The sequence below is a fragment of the Lissotriton helveticus genome, chromosome 10, assembly GCF_964261635.1.
Source record: "Lissotriton helveticus chromosome 10, aLisHel1.1, whole genome shotgun sequence".
Taxonomy (NCBI): domain Eukaryota; kingdom Metazoa; phylum Chordata; class Amphibia; order Caudata; family Salamandridae; genus Lissotriton; species Lissotriton helveticus.
Window position 1 is genome coordinate 591,263,023 of NC_136071.1, and position 20,000 is coordinate 591,283,022.

At 54.7% G+C, this 20,000-nt stretch overlaps 18 non-coding genes across 18 annotated transcripts; all 18 read left to right on the forward strand.

The window, feature by feature from the left end:
- The first annotated feature begins 1,730 nt into the window (after nucleotides 1-1,730).
- TRNAL-CAA (transfer RNA leucine (anticodon CAA)) lies at nucleotides 1,731-1,842 on the forward strand. The gene is made up of 2 exons: nucleotides 1,731-1,768; nucleotides 1,797-1,842. It is a non-coding gene; the product is annotated as a tRNA-Leu (tRNA).
- Nucleotides 1,843-2,773: 931 nt separating this feature from the next.
- On the forward strand, nucleotides 2,774-2,845 carry TRNAP-CGG (transfer RNA proline (anticodon CGG)). The gene has a single exon. It is a non-coding gene; the product is annotated as a tRNA-Pro (tRNA).
- Nucleotides 2,846-3,229: 384 nt separating this feature from the next.
- Nucleotides 3,230-3,302, forward strand: TRNAV-UAC (transfer RNA valine (anticodon UAC)). Its single transcript has one exon. It is a non-coding gene; the product is annotated as a tRNA-Val (tRNA).
- Nucleotides 3,303-4,195: 893 nt separating this feature from the next.
- TRNAV-AAC (transfer RNA valine (anticodon AAC)) lies at nucleotides 4,196-4,268 on the forward strand. Its single transcript has one exon. It is a non-coding gene; the product is annotated as a tRNA-Val (tRNA).
- A 295-nt stretch (nucleotides 4,269-4,563) lies between these two features.
- TRNAL-CAA (transfer RNA leucine (anticodon CAA)) lies at nucleotides 4,564-4,675 on the forward strand. Its single transcript has 2 exons — nucleotides 4,564-4,601; nucleotides 4,630-4,675. It is a non-coding gene; the product is annotated as a tRNA-Leu (tRNA).
- Nucleotides 4,676-5,606: 931 nt separating this feature from the next.
- Nucleotides 5,607-5,678, forward strand: TRNAP-CGG (transfer RNA proline (anticodon CGG)). Its single transcript has one exon. It is a non-coding gene; the product is annotated as a tRNA-Pro (tRNA).
- Nucleotides 5,679-6,062: 384 nt separating this feature from the next.
- On the forward strand, nucleotides 6,063-6,135 carry TRNAV-UAC (transfer RNA valine (anticodon UAC)). The gene has a single exon. It is a non-coding gene; the product is annotated as a tRNA-Val (tRNA).
- An 893-nt stretch (nucleotides 6,136-7,028) lies between these two features.
- Nucleotides 7,029-7,101, forward strand: TRNAV-AAC (transfer RNA valine (anticodon AAC)). The gene has a single exon. It is a non-coding gene; the product is annotated as a tRNA-Val (tRNA).
- A 295-nt stretch (nucleotides 7,102-7,396) lies between these two features.
- Nucleotides 7,397-7,508, forward strand: TRNAL-CAA (transfer RNA leucine (anticodon CAA)). Its single transcript has 2 exons — nucleotides 7,397-7,434; nucleotides 7,463-7,508. It is a non-coding gene; the product is annotated as a tRNA-Leu (tRNA).
- A 931-nt stretch (nucleotides 7,509-8,439) lies between these two features.
- Nucleotides 8,440-8,511, forward strand: TRNAP-CGG (transfer RNA proline (anticodon CGG)). The gene has a single exon. It is a non-coding gene; the product is annotated as a tRNA-Pro (tRNA).
- A 384-nt stretch (nucleotides 8,512-8,895) lies between these two features.
- On the forward strand, nucleotides 8,896-8,968 carry TRNAL-UAG (transfer RNA leucine (anticodon UAG)). Its single transcript has one exon. It is a non-coding gene; the product is annotated as a tRNA-Leu (tRNA).
- A 434-nt stretch (nucleotides 8,969-9,402) lies between these two features.
- On the forward strand, nucleotides 9,403-9,474 carry TRNAP-AGG (transfer RNA proline (anticodon AGG)). The gene has a single exon. It is a non-coding gene; the product is annotated as a tRNA-Pro (tRNA).
- Nucleotides 9,475-9,860: 386 nt separating this feature from the next.
- On the forward strand, nucleotides 9,861-9,933 carry TRNAV-AAC (transfer RNA valine (anticodon AAC)). The gene has a single exon. It is a non-coding gene; the product is annotated as a tRNA-Val (tRNA).
- A 295-nt stretch (nucleotides 9,934-10,228) lies between these two features.
- On the forward strand, nucleotides 10,229-10,340 carry TRNAL-CAA (transfer RNA leucine (anticodon CAA)). Its single transcript has 2 exons — nucleotides 10,229-10,266; nucleotides 10,295-10,340. It is a non-coding gene; the product is annotated as a tRNA-Leu (tRNA).
- Nucleotides 10,341-11,268: 928 nt separating this feature from the next.
- On the forward strand, nucleotides 11,269-11,340 carry TRNAP-CGG (transfer RNA proline (anticodon CGG)). Its single transcript has one exon. It is a non-coding gene; the product is annotated as a tRNA-Pro (tRNA).
- A 384-nt stretch (nucleotides 11,341-11,724) lies between these two features.
- Nucleotides 11,725-11,797, forward strand: TRNAL-UAG (transfer RNA leucine (anticodon UAG)). Its single transcript has one exon. It is a non-coding gene; the product is annotated as a tRNA-Leu (tRNA).
- An 886-nt stretch (nucleotides 11,798-12,683) lies between these two features.
- On the forward strand, nucleotides 12,684-12,756 carry TRNAV-AAC (transfer RNA valine (anticodon AAC)). The gene has a single exon. It is a non-coding gene; the product is annotated as a tRNA-Val (tRNA).
- A 295-nt stretch (nucleotides 12,757-13,051) lies between these two features.
- TRNAL-CAA (transfer RNA leucine (anticodon CAA)) lies at nucleotides 13,052-13,163 on the forward strand. The gene is made up of 2 exons: nucleotides 13,052-13,089; nucleotides 13,118-13,163. It is a non-coding gene; the product is annotated as a tRNA-Leu (tRNA).
- The last annotated feature ends 6,837 nt before the right edge of the window (nucleotides 13,164-20,000 follow it).

Genomic DNA, 20,000 nt, shown 5'->3' on the forward strand with positions numbered 1-20,000 from the left:
AGCAAAGTACCCGGGACGGGCTCCATGGGTCCCGGGCAGTCCTCCCCCAGGCATCCGGGGCTTCCATCTCCAGGCCAACGGCAGGTCAAAGTGCCCAGGACGGGCTCCACGGGTCCCTGGCAGTCCTCCCCCACCGGGCGTCCGGGGCTCCCTTCCCCAGGCCAACGGCATGCCAGAGTGCCCAGGACGGGCTCCACGAGTCCCGGGCGTCCGGGGCTCCCTTCCCCGGGACACCGGCTTGTCAGAGTGCCCATGATGGGCTCCACGGGTCCCGGGTATCTGGGACTCCCTTCCCTGGGCCAACGGCATGCCGGAGTTCCCAGGACAGGCTCCACGGGTCCCGGGCGTCCGGGGCTCCCTTCCCCGGTCCGACGGCTTGTCAGAGTGCCCAGGACGGGCTCCACGGCTCCCGGGCGTCCGGGGTTCCCTTCCCCGGGTCAGCGGCATGTCAGAGTGCCCAGGACGAGTTCCACGGGTCCCGGGCAGTCCTCCCCCGGGCGTCCGGGGCTCCCTTCCCCGGGCCGCTGGCAGGTCAGAGTGCCCAGGACGGGCTCCATGGGTCCCGGGCAGTCCTCCCCCCGGGCGTCCGGGGCTCCCTTCCCCGGGCAGACGGCAGGTCAGAGTGCCCAGGACGGGCTCCACGGGTCCCGGGCAGTCCTCCCCCCGGGCGTCCGGCGCTCCCTTCTCCAGGCCGATGGCAGGTCAGAGTGACCAGGACGGGCTCCACGGGTCCCGGGCAGTCCTCTCCCGGGCGTACGTGGTTGTCCGACAGATTCGGGCAGATGTGCTTTTACGAACCGGATCGGAATCGGCCCAAATAATAATAATAATAATAATCCACATTTGTAAGGCGCACAATCACCCGTAAGGGTCTCTAGGCGCTAGGGGCCGTTGGGAAGATTAAGCAAGCTATTGCCCAGAGTCACGTGGTGCTGGGCTAATCTGCGGCCGGTGCCGGGGATCGAACCCTGATCTCTGGGATGCTCGAGGGTTACTACGCGCTCTACAAAAACCTTAAATAAAAAAATCTCCAGATTCCGGAGTCAGCCGCCCTAGCCGCGGCGCCAGCTATTTCCCAGAGTCACCTGGTGCTGGGCTAATCTGCCGCCGGTGCCGGGGATCGAACCGTGATCTCCAGATTCTGGAGTCAGCCTCCCTAGCCGCGGCGCCAGCTATTTCCCAGAGTCACGTGGTGCTGGGCTAATCTGCGGCCGGTGCCGGGGATCGAACCCTGATCTCTGGGATGCTCGAGGGTTACTACGCGCTCTACAAAAACCTTAAATAAAAAAATCTCCAGATTCCGGAGTCAGCCGCCCTAGCCGCGGCGCCAGCTATTTTCCAGAGTCACCTGGTGCTGGGCTAATCTGCCGCCGGTGCCGGGGATCGAACCGTGATCCCCAGATGGGGATATCCCAAAAATCTGGCATGGATACGGCCCGCCAGGACTGGTTTGGGCACCCCTGCTCTAAAACCTTATTATCTGAATGCAAGCTTAAGAAGAGGTGGTCTTTGAACACAGTGAGCCGTGGGAAACTTTCTTTACCTTTGCAAGACGAAACAAAGTTATCTGCATCCATCATCTGGGGGTCGTTCTTGTGCCTATTTTTATTTTGTTTAAGCTATGTTGTATTGTTGGGGCCTTTACAACTGTGACATTGCTGTGAAGGTTGTAAGTGGAAACATTGGCAGGTGCAGATAGAAGAGTCAGACCTAAGCCCCCCTCATGAGCCGTCAGGATGGCCGAGTGGTCTAAGGCGCCAGACTCAAGAGAGCTTGCTCTTCAGTGTAGTTGTGCCTTCTGGTCTCCTCATGGAGGCGTGGGTTCAAATCCCACTTCTGACAGGTCCCTTTTACACCCGTAAATCTTCCTGTTTTTTGCAGTGCGTTCCTGGCAAACACCACAATCTTTGCAGGAACCTGTAGCATGTGAAGAGAAATCCACCAACAATCATGCTGGGCCCTCAATCACAATTCCATGGATTTCTGGAAATGACACCTCAGGCACACCTTCCATTAAATTTGCACTCCATCACAGTAACTGCCATGCTGGGTTTATAACTAAGCAGTTGATCCCATCATTTGTTGTGAGGCTCTCCTGCCACCTTTTGGGCAGAGAAGGCACTGTCCCTGCAAAAACACAGGCAGACATGTTCAACAGGGCTTCCTGGTTATGTGGGAGGAGCAGAATGCCATTGGTCCCCCCTTGCAAATTCTAATATACATAAGGAAGACAGAGAGGTAGCTGGGAGTAGGCACTGCACACGGGCATTGCACTCTCTCTTATGATTTGCAGCCAATTCTAGATTGAGGCAGGAGGAAAGGAGATGACTCGCCCAACAATGGCTATACTGAGAAGTCAGCCACTCTGGGTCTCCCAGGTGAGTGTTTCAGGCCTGTGAGCCACTCATATAAATCTCGCCTGATCGAGCCTGATCGAGCGCTGAGTGAGCGCGTTTGAATCTAAATATCAAACCCCTCTTTCTCAGGCGCAGGAAATGGTGGGCCCTTCATTGCTTCTGGTGTGGAAGTCTATGGGGCAAGGGTCCAGGACTTGCAGAGGAGAACAATTGCCAGAAAGTGCTTGCTGTTCTCATCTGTGCCTTTTTTCTGCTCACTGGCTGATAGGAGATTGGCTGCCCCCTTTCTTGCTAGAGTGAAAAAACAACAACTTGAGAGAAAACATGACGTTGTGAGGCTCACTTAGAGGGAGACTAGCCCTGCTTTTTTCTGAAAGACGCTTCAGAAATTGTTCAAAATGTCTCCTGGCCAGTCAGGCTCGTTGGTCTAGGGGTATGATTCTCGCTTCGGGTGCGAGAGGTCCCGGGTTCAAATCCCGGACGAGCCCATGCTGTGGACATTTTGAAGATGCTTGTAATATAGGAGCATTTCTTCTTTTCAATGCTATAAGACGCTGTGTATGTCGAGAAAGTTCCTTACCCTGCACGCTATTTTCCACTCGTGGCGTGATAAAGAAGTGCAGGACTTCTTTGCAACTGCTTTTCTGGGCCGGACCAGCATGGTAGGAACATTACATGCATAGTGTTTTTCTAGTGTAATTTCAGGATATGGTTTCAAAATCGCCTCTTGGAATAAAAGTGGTCCTCATTCCTGTCTTCCAAAGAAATAGAGACCGGGTAAGGAGAGCCCAACTTTGAGCTTCAAGGACATTGGCCCTTAGTCTGTGCATTCCAGCCCAATACATGCCAACAAGATTCCTGAGTTAGTGTCTGTTTCTGTAGTGTAGTAGTTATCACGTTCGCCTTACACGCGAAAGGTCCCTGGTTCGAGACTGGGCAAAAACAGTGGTTTGCTGCTTTTAACAGTGTTTGCCTTTACTGGCTGACTTTATAGGAAAGCTGAGATAATAGAGGCTGTCTATCCCTCACCAACCTGACGTAGTGTGCTCCAGGGATCTCAGTGACAGCTTGAAAAGAAAAGTGACGATAGCTTGCGCCATTCGCTTGCTCGCCCTTTGCTCTGAAGGGTGGGCCTACTTCATGAAAGCAAGGAATGAGAGCAGAAATGCTTTTCTTGTCCTCACCACGAGCAGACACTTAGAGAAAACAAACTGTCTGAAGGACAGAGGCCTTTTAATTTCTTGTTTGATGACGGCCATGGAAAAGACCGCAATCATATTGCAGAAGAGAGCAACATGTGCAGTTGTTTGCTTTGGGTGAAGCATTCACCGACTAGCTGCCACTAACCCCTGGAGCCGTGTCAGAGGTGACTCTTGGGTGGCTCGTTGGTCTAGGGATATGATCCTCGCTTAGGGTGCCAGAGGTCCCGGGTTCAAATCCCGGACGAGCCCTTTTTTAGAGCTAAACATACAAATCGTACTAAAAGTGAACTATGCATGACTATTTCTAGTAATACTCGGTGCATTGTTGCGCAACATATTTCTAACCTCAGAAGAAAAATGGATCACCATGCTTTTTCTGCCTACCTGCTTAGTCTCAGTGTGTCCCAGGTGATGCTTTCCCAAGCTGTACTCGCTTTGCATTTAGACATCAGATATTTGTCTGTCGATGCCTGCACAAATAAATTTTGAATACGTCTAATTGCAAGCATGTTGGATGATATCTCTGAGGTTTTCACACTTGTTCTGCACATTCTGAGCCGCTGCTGATACAGCAGAATAGAAGTAGGGTGAAGCCTTGAGAGGAACTTTGCTTTAACAGTAGCAAGCAGCAAGGACGTTTCTGTAGTGTAGTGGTCATCACGTTCGCCTAACACGCGAAAGGTCCCTGGTTCGAGACCGGGCAGAAACACTGAGCGTTGGCTGCTTTTATGTGCACACTCTAAAACCTTATTATCTGAATGCAAGTTTAAGAAGAGGTGGTCTTTGAACACAGTGAGCCGTGGGAAACTTTCTTTACCTTTGCAAGACGAAACAAAGTTATCTGCATCCATCATCTGGGGGTCGTTCTTGTGCCTATTTTTATTTTGTTTAAGCTATGTTGTATTGTTGGGGCCTTTACAACTGTGACATTGCTGTGAAGGTTGTAAGTGGAAACATTGGCAGGTGCAGATAGAAGAGTCAGACCTAAGCCCCCCTCATGAGCCGTCAGGATGGCCGAGTGGTCTAAGGCGCCAGACTCAAGAGAGCTTGCTCTTCAGTGTAGCTGTGCCTTCTGGTCTCCTCATGGAGGCGTGGGTTCAAATCCTACTTCTGACAGGTCCCTTTTACACCCGTAAATCTTCCTGTTTTTTGCAGTGCGTTCCTGGCAAACACCACAATCTTTGCAGGAACCTGTAGCATGTGAAGAGAAATCCACCAACAATCATGCTGGGCCCTCAATCACAATTCCATGGATTTCTGGAAATGACACCTCAGGCACACCTTCCATTAAATTTGCACTCCATCACAGTAACTGCCATGCTGGGTTTATAACTAAGCAGTTGATCCCATCATTTGTTGTGAGGCTCTCCTGCCACCTTTTGGGCAGAGAAGGCACTGTCCCTGCAAAAACACAGGCAGACATGTTCAACAGGGCTTCCTGGTTATGTGGGAGGAGCAGAATGCCATTGGTCCCCCCTTGCAAATTCTAATATACATAAGGAAGACAGAGAGGTAGCTGGGAGTAGGCACTGCACACGGGCATTGCACTCTCTCTTATGATTTGCAGCCAATTCTAGATTGAGGCAGGAGGAAAGGAGATGACTCGCCCAACAATGGCTATACTGAGAAGTCAGCCACTCTGGGTCTCCCAGGTGAGTGTTTCAGGCCTGTGAGCCACTCATATAAATCTCGCCTGATCGAGCCTGATCGAGCGCTGAGTGAGCGCGTTTGAATCTAAATATCAAACCCCTCTTTCTCAGGTGCAGGAAATGGTGGGCCCTTCATTGCTTCTGGTGTGGAAGTCTATGGGGCAAGGGTCCAGGACTTGCAGAGGAGAACAATTGCCAGAAAGTGCTTGCTGTTCTCATCTGTGCCTTTTTTCTGCTCACTGGCTGATAGGAGATTGGCTGCCCCCTTTCTTGCTAGAGTGAAAAAACAACAACTTGAGAGAAAACATGACGTTGTGAGGCTCACTTAGAGGGAGACTAGCCCTGCTTTTTTCTGAAAGACGCTTCAGAAATTGTTCAAAATGTCTCCTGGCCAGTCAGGCTCGTTGGTCTAGGGGTATGATTCTCGCTTCGGGTGCGAGAGGTCCCGGGTTCAAATCCCGGACGAGCCCATGCTGTGGACATTTTCAAGATGCTTGTAATATAGGAGCATTTCTTCTTTTCAATGCTATAAGACGCTGTGTATGTCGAGAAAGTTCCTTACCCTGCACGCTATTTTCCACTCGTGGCGTGATAAAGGAGTGCAGGACTTCTTTGCAACTGCTTTTCTGGGCCGGACCAGCATGGTAGGAACATTACATGCATAGTGTTTTTCTAGTGTAATTTCAGGATATGGTTTCAAAATCGCCTCTTGGAATAAAAGTGGTCCTCATTCCTGTCTTCCAAAGAAATAGAGACCGGGTAAGGAGAGCCCAACTTTGAGCTTCAAGGACATTGGCCCTTAGTCTGTGCATTCCAGCCCAATACATGCCAACAAGATTCCTGAGTTAGTGTCTGTTTCTGTAGTGTAGTGGTTATCACGTTCGCCTTACACGCGAAAGGTCCCTGGTTCGAGACTGGGCAGAAACAGTGGTTTGCTGCTTTTAACAGTGTTTGCCTTTACTGGCTGACTTTATAGGAAAGCTGAGATAATATAGGCTGTCTATCCCTCACCAACCTGACGTAGTGTGCTCCAGGGATCTCAGTGACAGCTTGAAAAGAGAAGTGACGATAGCTTGCGCCATTCGCTTGCTCGCCCTTTGCTCTGAAGGGTGGGCCTACTTCATGAAAGCAAGGAATGAGAGCAGAAATGCTTTTCTTGTCCTCACCACGAGCAGACACTTAGAGAAAACAAACTGTCTGAAGGACAGAGGCTTTTTAATTTCTTGTTTGATGACGGCCATGGAAAAGACAGCAATCATATTGCAGAATAGAGCAACATGTGCAGTTGTTTGCTTTGGGTGAAGCATTCACCGACTAGCTGCCACTAACCCCTGGAGCCGTGTCAGAGGTGACTCTTGGGTGGCTCGTTGGTGTAGGGATATGATCCTCGCTTAGGGTGCCAGAGGTCCCGGGTTCAAATCCCAGACGAGCCCTTTTTTAGAGCTAAACATACAAATCGTACTAAAAGTGAACTATGCATGACTATTTCTAGTAATACTCGGTGCATTGTTGCGCAACATATTTCTAACCTCAGAAGAAAAATGGATCACCATGCTTTTTCTGCCTACCTGCTTAGTCTCAGTGTGTCCCAGGTGATGCTTTCCCAAGCTGTACTCGCTTTGCATTTAGACATCAGATATTTGTCTGTCGATGCCTGCACAAGTAAATTTTGAATACGTCTAATTGCAAGCATGTTGGATGATATCTCTGAGGTTTTCACACTTGTTCTGCACATTCTGAGCCGCTGCTGATACAGCAGAATAGAAGTAGGGTGAAGCCTTGAGAGGAACTTTGCTTTAACAGTAGCAAGCAGCAAGGACGTTTCTGTAGTGTAGTGGTCATCACGTTCGCCTAACACGCGAAAGGTCCCTGGTTCGAGACCGGGCAGAAACACTGAGCGTTGGCTGCTTTTATGTGCACACTCTAAAACCTTATTATCTGAATGCAAGTTTAAGAAGAGGTGGTCTTTGAACACAGTGAGCCGTGGGAAACTTTCTTTACCTTTGCAAGACGAAACAAAGTTATCTGCATCCATCATCTGGGGGTCGTTCTTGTGCCTATTTTTATTTTGTTTAAGCTATGTTGTATTGTTGGGGCCTTTACAACTGTGACATTGCTGTGAAGGTTGTAAGTGGAAACATTGGCAGGTGCGGATAGAAGAGTCAGACCTAAGCCCCCCTCGTGAGCCATCAGGATGGCCGAGTGGTCTAAGGCGCCAGACTCAAGAGAGCTTGATCTTCAGTGTAGCTGAGCCTTCTGGTCTCCTCATGGAGGCATGGGTTCAAATTCCACTTCTGACAGGTCCCTTTTACACCTGTAAATCTTCCTGTTTTTTGCAGTGCGTTCCTGGCAAACACCACAATCTTTGCAGGAACCTGTAGCATGTGAAGAGAAATCCACCAACAATCAGGCTGGGCCCTCAATCACAATTCCATGGATTTCTGGAAATGACACCTCAGGCACACCTTCCAATAAATTTGCACTCCATCACAGTAACTGCCATGCTGGGTTTCTAACTAAGCAGTTGATCCCATCATTTGTTGTGAGGCTCTCCTGCCACCTTTTGGGCAGAGAAGGCACTGTCCCTGCAAAAACACAGGCAGACATGTTCAACAGGGCTTCCTGGTTATGTGGGAGGAGCAGAATGCCATTGGTCCCCCCTTGCAAATTCTAATTTACATAAGGAAGACAGAGAGGTAGCTGGGAGTAGGCACTGCACACGGGCATTGCACTCTCTCTTATGATTTGCAGCCAATTCTATATTGAGGCAGGAGGAAAGGAGATGACTCGCCCAACAATGGCTATACTGAGAAGTCAGCCACTCTGGGTCTCCCAGGTGAGTGTTTCAGGCCTGTGAGCCACTCATATAAATCTCGCCTGATCGAGCCTGATCGAGCGCTGAGTGAGCGCGTTTGAATCTAAATATCAAACCCCTCTTTCTCAGGCGCAGGAAATGGTGGGCCCTTCATTGCTTCTGGTGTGGAAGTCTATGGGGCAAGGGTCCAGGACTTGCAGAGGAGAACAATTGCCAGAAAGTGCTTGCTGTTCTCATCTGTGCCTTTTTTCTGCTCACTGGCTGATAGGAGATTGGCTGCCCCCTTTCTTGCTAGAGTGAAAAAACAACAACTTGAGAGAAAACATGACGTTGTGAGGCTCACTTAGAGGGAGACTAGCCCTGCTTTTTTCTGAAAGACGCTTCAGAAATTGTTCAAAATGTCTCCTGGCCAGTCAGGCTCGTTGGTCTAGGGGTATGATTCTCGCTTCGGGTGCGAGAGGTCCCGGGTTCAAATCCCGGATGAGCCCATGCTGTGGACATTTTCAGGATGCTTGTAATATAGGAGCATTTCTTCTTTTCAATGCTATAAGACGCTGTGTATGTCGAGAAAGTTCCTTACCCTGCACGCTATTTTCCACTTGTGGCGTGATAAAGGAGTGCAGGACTTCTTTGCAACTGCTTTTCTGGGCCGGACCAGCATGGTAGGAACATTACATGCATAGTGTTTTTCTAGTGTAATTTCAGGATATGGTTTCAAAATCGCCTCTTGGAATAAAAGTGGTCCTCATTCCTGTCTTCCAAAGAAATAGAGACCGGGTAAGGAGAGCCCAACTTTGAGCTTCAAGGACATTGGCCCTTAGTCTGTGCATTCCAGCCCAATACATGCCAACAAGATTCCTGAGTTAGTGTCTGTTTCTGTAGTGTAGTGGTTATCACGTTCGCCTTAGATGCGAAAGGTCCCTGGTTCGAGACCGGGCAGAAACAGTGGTTTGCTGTTTTTAACAGTGTTTGCCTTTACTGGCTGACTTTATAGGAAAGCTGAGATAATAGAGGCTGTCTATCCCTCACCAACCTGACGTAGTGTGCTCCAGGGATCTCAGTGACAGCTCGAAAAGAGAAGTGACGATAGCTTGCGCCATTCGCTTGCTCGCCCTTTGCTCTGAAGGGTGGGCCTACTTCATGAAAGCAAGGAATGAGAGCAGAAATGCTTTTCTTGTCCTCACCACGAGCAGACACTTAGAGAAAACAAACTGTCTGAAGGACAGAGGCTTTTTAATTTCTTGTTTGATGACGGCCATGGAAAAGACAGCAATCATATTGCAGAAGAGAGCAACATGTGCAGTTGCTTGCTTTGGGTGAAGCATTCACAGACTAGCTGCCACTAACCCCTGGAGCCGTGTCAGAGGTGACTCTTGGGTGGCTCGTTGGTCTAGGGGTATGATCCTCGCTTAGGGTGCGAGAGGTCCTGGGTTCAAATCCCGGACGAGCCCTTTTTAGAGCTAAACATACAAATCGTACTAAAAGTGCACTATTCATGACTATTTCTAGTAATACTCGGTGCATTGTTGCGCAACATATTTCTAACCTCAGAAGAAAAATGGATCACCATGCTTTTTCTGCCTACCTGCTTAGTCTCAGTGTGTCCCAGGTGATGCTTTCCCAAGCTGTACTCGCTTTGCATTTAGGCATCAGATATTTGTCTGTCGATGCCTGCACAAGTAAATTTTGAATACGTCTAATTGCAAGCATGTTGGATGATATCTCTGAGGTTTTCACACTTGTTCTGCACATTCTGAGCCGCTGCTGATACAGCAGAATAGAAGTAGGGTGAAGTCTTGAGAGGAACTTTGCTTTAACAGAAGCAAGCAGCAAGGTCGTTTCTGTAGTGTAGTGGGCATGACGTTCGCCTAACACGCGAAAGGTCCCCGGATCGAGACCGGGCAGAAACACTGAGCGTTGGCTGCTTTTATGTGCACACTCTAAAACCTTATTATCTGAATGCAAGTTTAAGAAGAGGTGGTCTTTGAACACAGTGAGCCGTGGGAAACTTTCTTTACCTTTGCATGACGAAACAAAGTTATCTGCATCCATCATCTGGGGGTCGTTCTTGTGCCTATTTTTATTTTGTTTAAGCTATGTTGTATTGTTGGGGCCTTTACAACTGTGACATTGCTGTGAAGGTTGTAAGTGGAAACATTGGCAGGTGCAGATAGAAGAGTCAGACCTAAGCCCCCCTCATGAGCCGTCAGGATGGCCGAGTGGTCTAAGGCGCCAGACTCAAGAGAGCTTGCTCTTCAGTGTAGCTGTGCCTTCTGGTCTCCTCATGGAGGCGTGGGTTCAAATCCCACTTCTGACAGGTCCCTTTTACACCCGTAAATCTTCCTGTTTTTTGCAGTGCGTTCCTGGCAAACACCACAATCTTTGCAGGAACCTGTAGCATGTGAAGAGAAATCCACCAACAATCAGGCTGGGCCCTCAATCACAATTCCATGGATTTCTGGAAATGACACCTCAGGCACACCTTCCATTAAATTTGCACTCCATCACAGTAACTGCCATGCTGGGTTTCTAACTAAGCAGTTGATCCCATCATTTGTTGTGAGGCTCTCCTGCCACCTTTTGGGCAGAGAAGGCACTATCCCTGCAAAAACACAGGCAGACATGTTCAACAGGGCTTCCTGGTTATGTGGGAGGAGCAGAATGCCATTGGTCCCCCCTTGCAAATTCTAATTTACATAAGGAAGACAGAGAGGTAGCTGGGAGTAGGCACTGCACACGGGCATTGCACTCTCTCTTATGATTTGCAGCCAATTCTAGATTGAGGCAGGAGGAAAGGAGATGACTCGCCCAACAATGGCTATACTGAGAAGTCAGCCACTCTGGGTGCCCCAGGTGAGTGTTTCAGGCCTGTGAGCCACTCATATAAATCTCGCCTGATCGAGCCTCATCGAGCGCTGAGTGAGCGCGTTTGAATCTAAATATCAAACCCCTCTTTCTCAGGCGCAGGAAATGGTGGGCCCTTCATTGCTTCTGGTGTGGAAGTCTATGGGGCAAGGGTCCAAGACTTGCAGAGGAGAACAATTGCCAGAAAGTGCTTGCTGTTCTCATCTGTGCCTTTTTTCTGCTCACTGGCTGATAAGAGATTGGCTGCCCCCTTTCTTGCTAGAGTGAAAAAACAACTTGAGAGAAAACATGACGTTGTGAGGCTCACTTAGAGGGAGACTAGCCCTGCTTTTTTCTGAAAGACGCTTCAGAAATTGTTCAAAATGTCTCCTGGCCAGTCAGGCTTGTTGGTCTAGGGGTATGATTCTTGCTTCGGGTGCGAGAGGTCCCGGGTTCAAATCCCGGATGAGCCCATGCTGTGGACATTTTCAGGATGCTTGTAATATAGGAGCATTTCTTCTTTTCAATGCTATAAGACGCTGTGTATGTCGAGAAAGTTCCTTACCCTGCACGCTATTTTCCACTTGTGGCGTGATAAAGGAGTGCAGGACTTCTTTGCAACTGCTTTTCTGGGCCGGACCAGCATGGTAGGAACATTACATGCATAGTGTTTTTCTAGTGTAATTTCAGGATATGGTTTCAAAATCGCCTCTTGGAATAAAAGTGGTCCTCATTCCTGTCTTCCAAAGAAATAGAGACCGGGTAAGGAGAGCCCAACTTTGAGCTTCAAGGACATTGGCCCTTAGTCTGTGCATTCCAGCCCAATACATGCCAACAAGATTCCTGAGTTAGTGTCTGTTTCTGTAGTGTAGTGGTTATCACGTTCGCCTTAGATGCGAAAGGTCCCTGGTTCGAGACCGGGCAGAAACAGTGGTTTGCTGTTTTTAACAGTGTTTGCCTTTACTGGCTGACTTTATAGGAAAGCTGAGATAATAGAGGCTGTCTATCCCTCACCAACCTGACGTAGTGTGCTCCAGGGATCTCAGTGACAGCTCGAAAAGAGAAGTGACGATAGCTTGCGCCATTCGCTTGCTCGCCCTTTGCTCTGAAGGGTGGGCCTACTTCATGAAAGCAAGGAATGAGAGCAGAAATGCTTTTCTTGTCCTCACCACGAGCAGACACTTAGAGAAAACAAACTGTCTGAAGGACAGAGGCTTTTTAATTTCTTGTTTGATGACGGCCATGGAAAAGACAGCAATCATATTGCAGAAGAGAGCAACATGTGCAGTTGTTTGCTTTGGGTGAAGCATTCACCGACTAGCTGCCACTAACCCCTGGAGCCGTGTCAGAGGTGACTCTTGGGTGGCTTGTTGGTGTAGGGATATGATCCTCGCTTAGGGTGCCAGAGGTCCCGGGTTCAAATCCCGGACGAGCCCTTTTTTAGAGCTAAACATACAAATCGTACTAAAAGTGCACTATGCATGACTATTTCTAGTAATACTCGGTGCATTGTTGCGCAACATATTTCTAACCTCAGAAGAAAAATGGATCACCATGCTTTTTCTGCCTACCTGCTTAGTCTCAGTGTGTCCCAGGTGATGCTTTCCCAAGCTGTACTCGCTTTGCATTTAGACATCAGATATTTGTCTGTCGATGCCTGCACAAGTAAATTTTGAATACGTCTAATTGCAAGCATGTTGGATGATATCTCTGAGGTTTTCACACTTGTTCTGCACATTCTGAGCCGCTGCTGATACAGCGGAATAGAAGTAGGGTGAAGCCTTGAGAGGAACTTTGCTTTAACAGTAGCAAGCTCGTTTCTGTAGTGTAGTGGTCATCACGTTCGCCTAACACGTGAAAGGTCCCTGGTTCGAGACCGGGCAGAAACACTGAGTGTTGGCTGCTTTTATGTGCACACTCTAAAACCTTATTATCTGAATGCAAGTTTAAGAAGAGGTGGTCTTTGAACACAGTGAGCCGTGGGAAACTTTCTTTACCTTTGCAAGACGAAACAAAGTTATCTGCATCCATCATCTGGGGGTCGTTCTTGTGCCTATTTTTATTTTGTTTAAGCTATGTTGTATTGTTGGGGCCTTTACAACTGTGACATTGCTGTGAAGGTTGTAAGTGGAAACATTGGCAGGTGCAGATAGAAGAGTCAGACCTAAGCCCCCCTCGTGAGCCGTCAGGATGGCCGAGTGGTCTAAGGCACCAGACTCAAGAGAGCTTGATCTTCAGTGTAGCTGAGCCTTCTGGTCTCCTCATGGAGGTGTGGGTTCAAATCCCACTTCTGACAGGTCCCTTTTACACCCGTAAATCTTCCTGTTTTTTGCAGTGCGTTCCTGGCAAACACCACAATCTTTGCAGGAACCTGTAGCATGTGAAGAGAAATCCACCAACAATCAGGCTGGGCCCTCAATCACAATTCCATGGATTTCTGGAAATGACACCTCAGGCACACCTTCCAATAAATTTGCACTCCATCACAGTAACTGCCATGCTGGGTTTCTAACTAAGCAGTTGATCCCATCATTTGTTGTGAGGCTCTCCTGCCACCTTTTGGGCAGAGAAGGCACTGTCCCTGCAAAAACACAGGCAGACATGTTCAACAGGGCTTCCTGGTTATGTGGGAGGAGCAGAATGCCATTGGTCCCCCCTTGCAAATTCTAATTTACATAAGGAAGACAGAGAGGTAGCTGGGAGTAGGCACTGCACACGGGCATTGCACTCTCTCTTATGATTTGCAGCCAATTCTAGATTGAGGCAGGAGGAAAGGAGATGACTCGCCCAACAATGGCTATACTGAGAAGTCAGCCACTCTGGGTCTCCCAGGTGAGTGTTTCAGGCCTGTGAGCCACTCATATAAATCTCGCCTGATCGAGCCTGATCGAGCGCTGAGTGAGCGCGTTTGAATCTAAATATCAAACCCCTCTTTCTCAGGCGCAGGAAATGGTGGGCCCTTCATTGCTTCTGGTGTGGAAGTCTATGGGGCAAGGGTCCAGGACTTGCAGAGGAGAACAATTGCCAGAAAGTGCTTGCTGTTCTCATCTGTGCCTTTTTTCTGCTCACTGGCTGATAGAAGATTGGCTGCCCCCTTTCTTGCTAGAGTGAAAAAACAACAACTTGAGAGAAAACATGACGTTGTGAGGCTCACTTAGAGCAGGGGTGCCCAAACCTGTCCTGGCGGGCCGTATCCATGCCAGATTTTTGGGATATCCCCATCTGGTGATCACGGTTCGATCCCCGGCGCCGGCGGCAGATCAGAGTGCCCAGGATGGGGTCCATGTGACCCGGGCAGGCCTATCCCCTGGGTGTACGTGGTTGTCCGACATGTCGGTCGGATGTGCTTTTACGTACCGGATCGGAATCGGCCCCCATAAAATCGTACGTAAAGTATATAGCAAGTCAACCTGAAATCTGCTGGGTCAGAAAGGGCTCGATTCCGATCCGTGTCGGAAGGTTAGGAGTCCGTACGAATTTGTCGGGACGGCATGGCAGAGTGCCCGGGATGGGCTCCATGGCTCTTGGGCAGTCGTCCCCCGGGCGTCCGGGGCTCCATCCAGGCCGACGGCATGGCAGAGTGCCCGGGACGGGCTCCATGCGTCCCGGGCATTCGTCCCCCGGGCGTCCGGGGCTCCATCCAGGCCGGCGGCATGGCAGAGTGCCCGGGTCGGGCTCCATGCGTCCCGGGCCTTCGTCCCCTGGGCGCCCGGGGCTCCATCCAGGCTGACGGCATGGCAGAGTGCCCGGGTCGGGCTCCATGGTTTCCAGGGTGGTCCTCCCCTGGGTGTCGGGGCGCTCCAGGCCGACGGCATGGAAAAGTGCCCAGGACGGGCTCCATGCGTCCCGGGCCTTCGTCCCGGGACGGGGACGGGGACGGGGTGGGGAAGAGTCCAGGCGGCTTCACCTCCATGCCCGGCCATCTGATTGGCCAGATTCCCTCGGCCATCTGGTCGCCCACAACGCTTTCCTATGGGGCGACCAGATGGCCGAACTTCCCTGGAAGTCCCGATGAGGTGCCATTCGCCGCCCGGATCCCAGCGAGGGCTCCATGAGGTCGGGTTCTTTCACGCCTTGGGTCCCCTCTGTCACCTCGCGTGCACAGATTGCAAGAAAGGGGGGTAATTTCCCTCCGGATTACTAGGGGCAGGGTACGCCCGGACACTTCTCCAGGGCTGGTGGTTCTCTGCCATGGGGACCAGATAGGCTATGCCTGGGCAACACCTCCCTAGGCCACCCGGGGCTTCCTTCCTCCAGGCCAACTGCATGTCAAATTGCCCAGGACGGGCTCCATGGCTCTTGGGCAGTCGTCCCCCGGGCGTCCGGGGCTCCATCCAGGCCGACAGCATGGCAGAGTGCCCGGGACCGGCTCCATGCGTCCCGGGCCTTCCTCCACCAGGCGTCCGGGGCTCCATCCAGGCTGACAGCATGGCAGAGTGCCCGGGTCGGGCTCCATGGTTTTCAGGGTGGTCCTCCCCTGGGTGTCGGGGCGCTCCAGGCCAATGGCATGGAAAAGTGCCCAGGACGGGCTCCATGCGTCCCGGGCATCCCCCGGGCGTCCGGGGCTCCATCCAGGCTGACGGCATGGGAGAGTGCCCGGGTCGGGCTCCATGGTTTTCAGGGTGGTCCTCCCCTGGGTGTCGGGGCGCTCCAGGCCAATGGCATGGAAAAGTGCCCAGGACGGGCTCCATGCGGGACGGGGACGGGGACAGGGTCGGGAGAGTCCAGGCGGCTTCACTTCCGTGTCCAGCCATCTGATCGCCCAGATTCCCTCGGCCATCTGGTCGCCCGGATCCCCTCGGGCATCTGGTCGCCCGCAACGCTTTCCTATGGGGCGACCAGATGGCCGAACTTCCCTGGAAGTCCCGATGAGGTGCCATTCGCCGCCCGGATCCCAGCGAGGGCTCCAGGAGGTCGGGTACATTCGAGCCTTGGGTCCCCTCTGTCACCTTGCGTGCACAGATTACAAGAAAAGGGGGTAATTTCCCTCCGGATTACTAGGGAGAAGGGTACGCCCGGACACCCCTCCGAGGCTGTTGGTTCTCTGCCATGGGTACCAGATGGGCTATGCCTGGGCAACACCTCCCTAGGCCACCCGGGGCTTCCTTCCTCCAGGCCAACTGCATGTCAAATTGCCCAGGACGGGCTCCATGGCTCCTGGGCAGTCGTCCCCCGGACGTCCGGGGCTCCATCCAGGCTGACGGCATGGAAAAAGTGCCCAGGACAGGCTCCATGCGTCCCGGGCATTCATCCCCCGGGCGTCCGGGGCTCCATCTAGGCTGACGGTATGGAAGAGTGCCCAGGTCGGGCTCCATGGTTTTCACGGTGGTCCTCCCCTGGGTGTCTGGGGGCTCCAGGCCGAATGCATGGAAAAGTACCCAGGACGGGCTCCATGCGTCCAGGGCATTCGTCCCCTGGGCGTCCGGGGCTCCATCTAGGCTGACGGTATGGCAGAGTGCCCAGGTCGGGCTCCATGGTTTTCACGGTGGTCCTCCCCTGAGTGTCTGGGGGCTCCAGGCCGAAGGCACGGAAAAGTGCCCAGGACGGGCTCCATGCGTCCTGGGCATTCGTCCCCCGGGCGTCCGGGGCTCCCACCTCCAGGCTGACGGCATGGCAGAGTGCCCGGGTCGGGCTCCATGGGTCCCGGGCAGCCCTCCCCCGGGTGTCCGGGACACCCATCTCCAGGAGGCCAACGGCATTGGCAAAGTACCCAGGATGGGCTCCATGGGTCCCGGGCAGACCTCCCCCCGGGCGTCCGGGGCACCCATCTCCATGAGGCCAACGGCATTGGCAAAGTATCCAGGACGGGCTCCATGGGTCCCGGGCAGACCTCCCCCGGGCGTCCGGGGCACCCATCTCCATGAGGCCAACGGCATTGGCAAAGTACCCGGGAAGGGCTCCATGGGTCCCGGGTAGACCTCCCCCGGGCGTCCGGGGCACCCATCTCCATGAGGCCAACGGCATTGGCAAAGTACCCGGGAAGGGCTCCATGGGTCCCGGGTAGACCTCCCCCGGGCGTCCGGGGCACCCATCTCCATGAGGCCAACGGCATTGGCAAAGTACCCAGGACGGGCTCCATGGGTCCCGGGCAGACCTCCCCCCCGGGCGTCCGGGGCACCCATCTCCATGAGGCCAACGGCATTGGCAAAGTATCCAGGACGGGCTCCATGGGTCCCGGGCAGACCTCCCCCGGGCGTCCGGGGCACCCATCTCCATGAGGCCAACGGCATTGGCAAAGTACCCGGGAAGGGCTCCATGGGTCCTGGGCAGACCTCCCCCGGGCGTCCGGGGCACCCATCTCCATGAGGCCAACGGCATTGGCAAAGTACCTGGGAAGGGCTCCATGGGTCCCGGGTAGACCTCCCCCGGGCGTCCGGGGCACCCATCTCCATGAGGCCAACGGCATTGACAAAGTACCCAGGACGGGCTCCATGGGTCCCGGGCAGACCTCCCCCCGGGCGTCCGGGGCACCCATCTCCATGAGGCCAACGGCATTGACAAAGTATCCAGGACGGGCTCCATGGGTCCCGGGCAGACCTCCCCCGGGCGTCCGGGGCACCCATCTCCATGAGGCCAACGGCATTGGCAAAGTACCCGGGAAGGGCTCCATGGGTCCCGGGTAGACCTCCCCCGGGCGTCCGGGGCACCCATCTCCATGAGGCCAACGGCATTGGCAAAGTACCCTGGAAGGGCTCCATGGGTCCCGGGTAGACCTCCCCCGGGCGTCCGGGGCACCCATCTCCATGAGGCCAACGGCATTGGCAAAGTACCCAGGACGGGCTCCATGGGTGCCGGGCAGACCTCCCCCCGGGCGTCCGGGGCTCCCACCTCCAGGCTGACGGAATGTCAAAGTACCCAGGACGGGCTCCATGGGTCCCGGGCAGCTTCCCCCGGGCATCCGGGGCACCCACCTCCAGGCCGACGGCATGTCAAAGTACCCAGGACGGGCTCCACGGGTCCCGGGCATTCCTCCCCCAGGTCGTCCGGGCCCTAGAGCTCCGGTGGTCCAACCTGCGCCTGAGGCCCAGCCGGGGTCCAAGAGCCCTGCCTTGCGTGGGCAGGCAGTCAGGAACCCTACCGCGAAGGCTTGGGATGGATGGGGAGCTGGGAGTCCTTTCGATCCCGGCCATCTGGTCGCCCGCGATGCTTCCCAATGGGGCGACCAGATGGCCGGGCTTCCCTGGAAGTCCCGATGAGGTGCCATTCGCCTCCCGGATCCCAGCTAGGGCTCCATGAGGTCGGGTTCTTTTACGCCTTGGGTCCCCTCTGTCGCCTCGCGTGCACGGATTGCAAGAAAGGGGGGTAATTTCCCTCTGGATTACTAGGGGCAGGGTACGCCCGGACACCCCTCCAGGGCTGGTGGTTCTCTGCCCGGGGGACCAGATGAGATATGCCTGGGCAACACCTCCCCCGGGCGCCTGGGGGCTCCATTCTCCGGGCCAACGGCATGGCTCAATGCCCAGGATGGGCTCCACGTGTCCCGGACAGACCTCCCCTGGGCGTCCTGGGCACCCATCTCCAGGAGGCCAAAGGGATGGCAAAGTACCCGGGAATGGCTCCACGGGTCCCGGGCAGCCTTCCCCCGGGCGTCCGGGGCTTCCACCTCTAGGCCGACGGCATGTCACACTGCCCAGGACGGGCTCCATGGGCCCCGGACAGACCTCCCCCGGGAGTCCGGGGCACCCATCTCCAGGAGGCCAACGGGATGGCAAAGTACCCGGGAAGGGTTCCACGGGTCCCGGGCAACCTTCCCCCGGGCGTCCGGGGCTCCCTTCCCCGGGCCAAAGCATTTCAGAGTGCCCAGGACGGGCTCCACGGGTCCCGGGCGTCCAGGGCTCCCTTCCCCCGGCCAACGGCTTGTCAGAGTGCCCAGGACGGGCTCCACGGGCCCCGGGCGTCCGGGGCACCCTTCCCCGGGCCAGCGGCATGTCAGAGTGCCCAGGACGATTTTTACGGGTCCCGGGCAGTCCTCCCCCGGGTGTCCGGGGCTCCCTTCCCCGGGCCAAAGCATTTCAGAGTGCCCAGGACGGGCTTCACGGGTCCCGGACGTCCGGGGCTCCCTTCCCCGGGCCAACGGCATACAGGAGTGCCCAGGACGGGCTCCACAGGTCCCGGTCGTCTGGGGCTCCCTTCCCCGGGCCAACGGCTTGTCAGAGTGCCAAGGACGGGCTCCACGGGTCCCGGTCGTCTGGGGCTCCCTTCCCCGGGCCAACAGCTTGTCAGAGTGCCCAGGACGGGCTCCACGGGTCCCGGGCAGTCCTCCTCCGGGCCAACAGCAGGTCAGAGTGCCCAGGACGGGCTCCACGGGTCCCGGGCAGCCCGCCCCCCGGGCGTTCGGGGCACCCATCTCCAGGAGGCCAACGGCGTTGCAAAGTACCCGGGAAGGGCTCCACGGGTACCGGGCAGTCCTCCCCCGGGCGTCCGGGGGCTCCCTTCTCCAGGCCAACGGCATGGTTCAATGCCCAGGACGGGCTCCATGTGTCCCGGACAGACCTCCCCCGGGCGTCCGGGGCACCCATCTCCAGGCCAACGGCATGGTTCAATGCCCAGGACGGGCTCCATGTGTCCCAGACAGACCTCCCCCGGGCGTCCGGGGCACCCATCTCCAGGCCAACGGCATGGCTCAATGCCCAGGACGGGCTCCATGGGTCCGGGGAGGCGTCCCATGCGCCTCCGGGCTTGGGAGCCCCGGCTGGGTCCAGGGGCCCAACCGGGCCCCGGGTCGGGTGCTCCGGCCCTGGGCCCTGTCTCCCAGCCTACCGCACTGCCAAGGGCCTAGGAAGGGGTTCCGTTGTGCCCGGGGAGCCTCCCCTTGCTTGTCTGGGTTCAGGAGCTCTGTCCGGGGCCCCTAGGGGCCCGGGGGAGGGCGGCCTCCCCACCCCGGGCTCTGTCCTTGGTCCTGCTGCGAGGCAGGGTGCCCGGGACGGGGTCCGGAGGGACCGGGGAGGCGTCCCATGCACCTCCGGGCTTGGGAGCCCCGGCTGCGTCCAGGGGCCCGGCCGGGCCCCGGGTCGGGTGCTCCGGCCCTGGGCCCTGTCTCCCAGCCTGCCGCACTGCCAAGGGCCCGGGAAGGGGTTCCGATGTGCCCGGGGAGCCTCCCCTTGCTTGGCTGGGTTCAGGAGCAGTGGCTAGG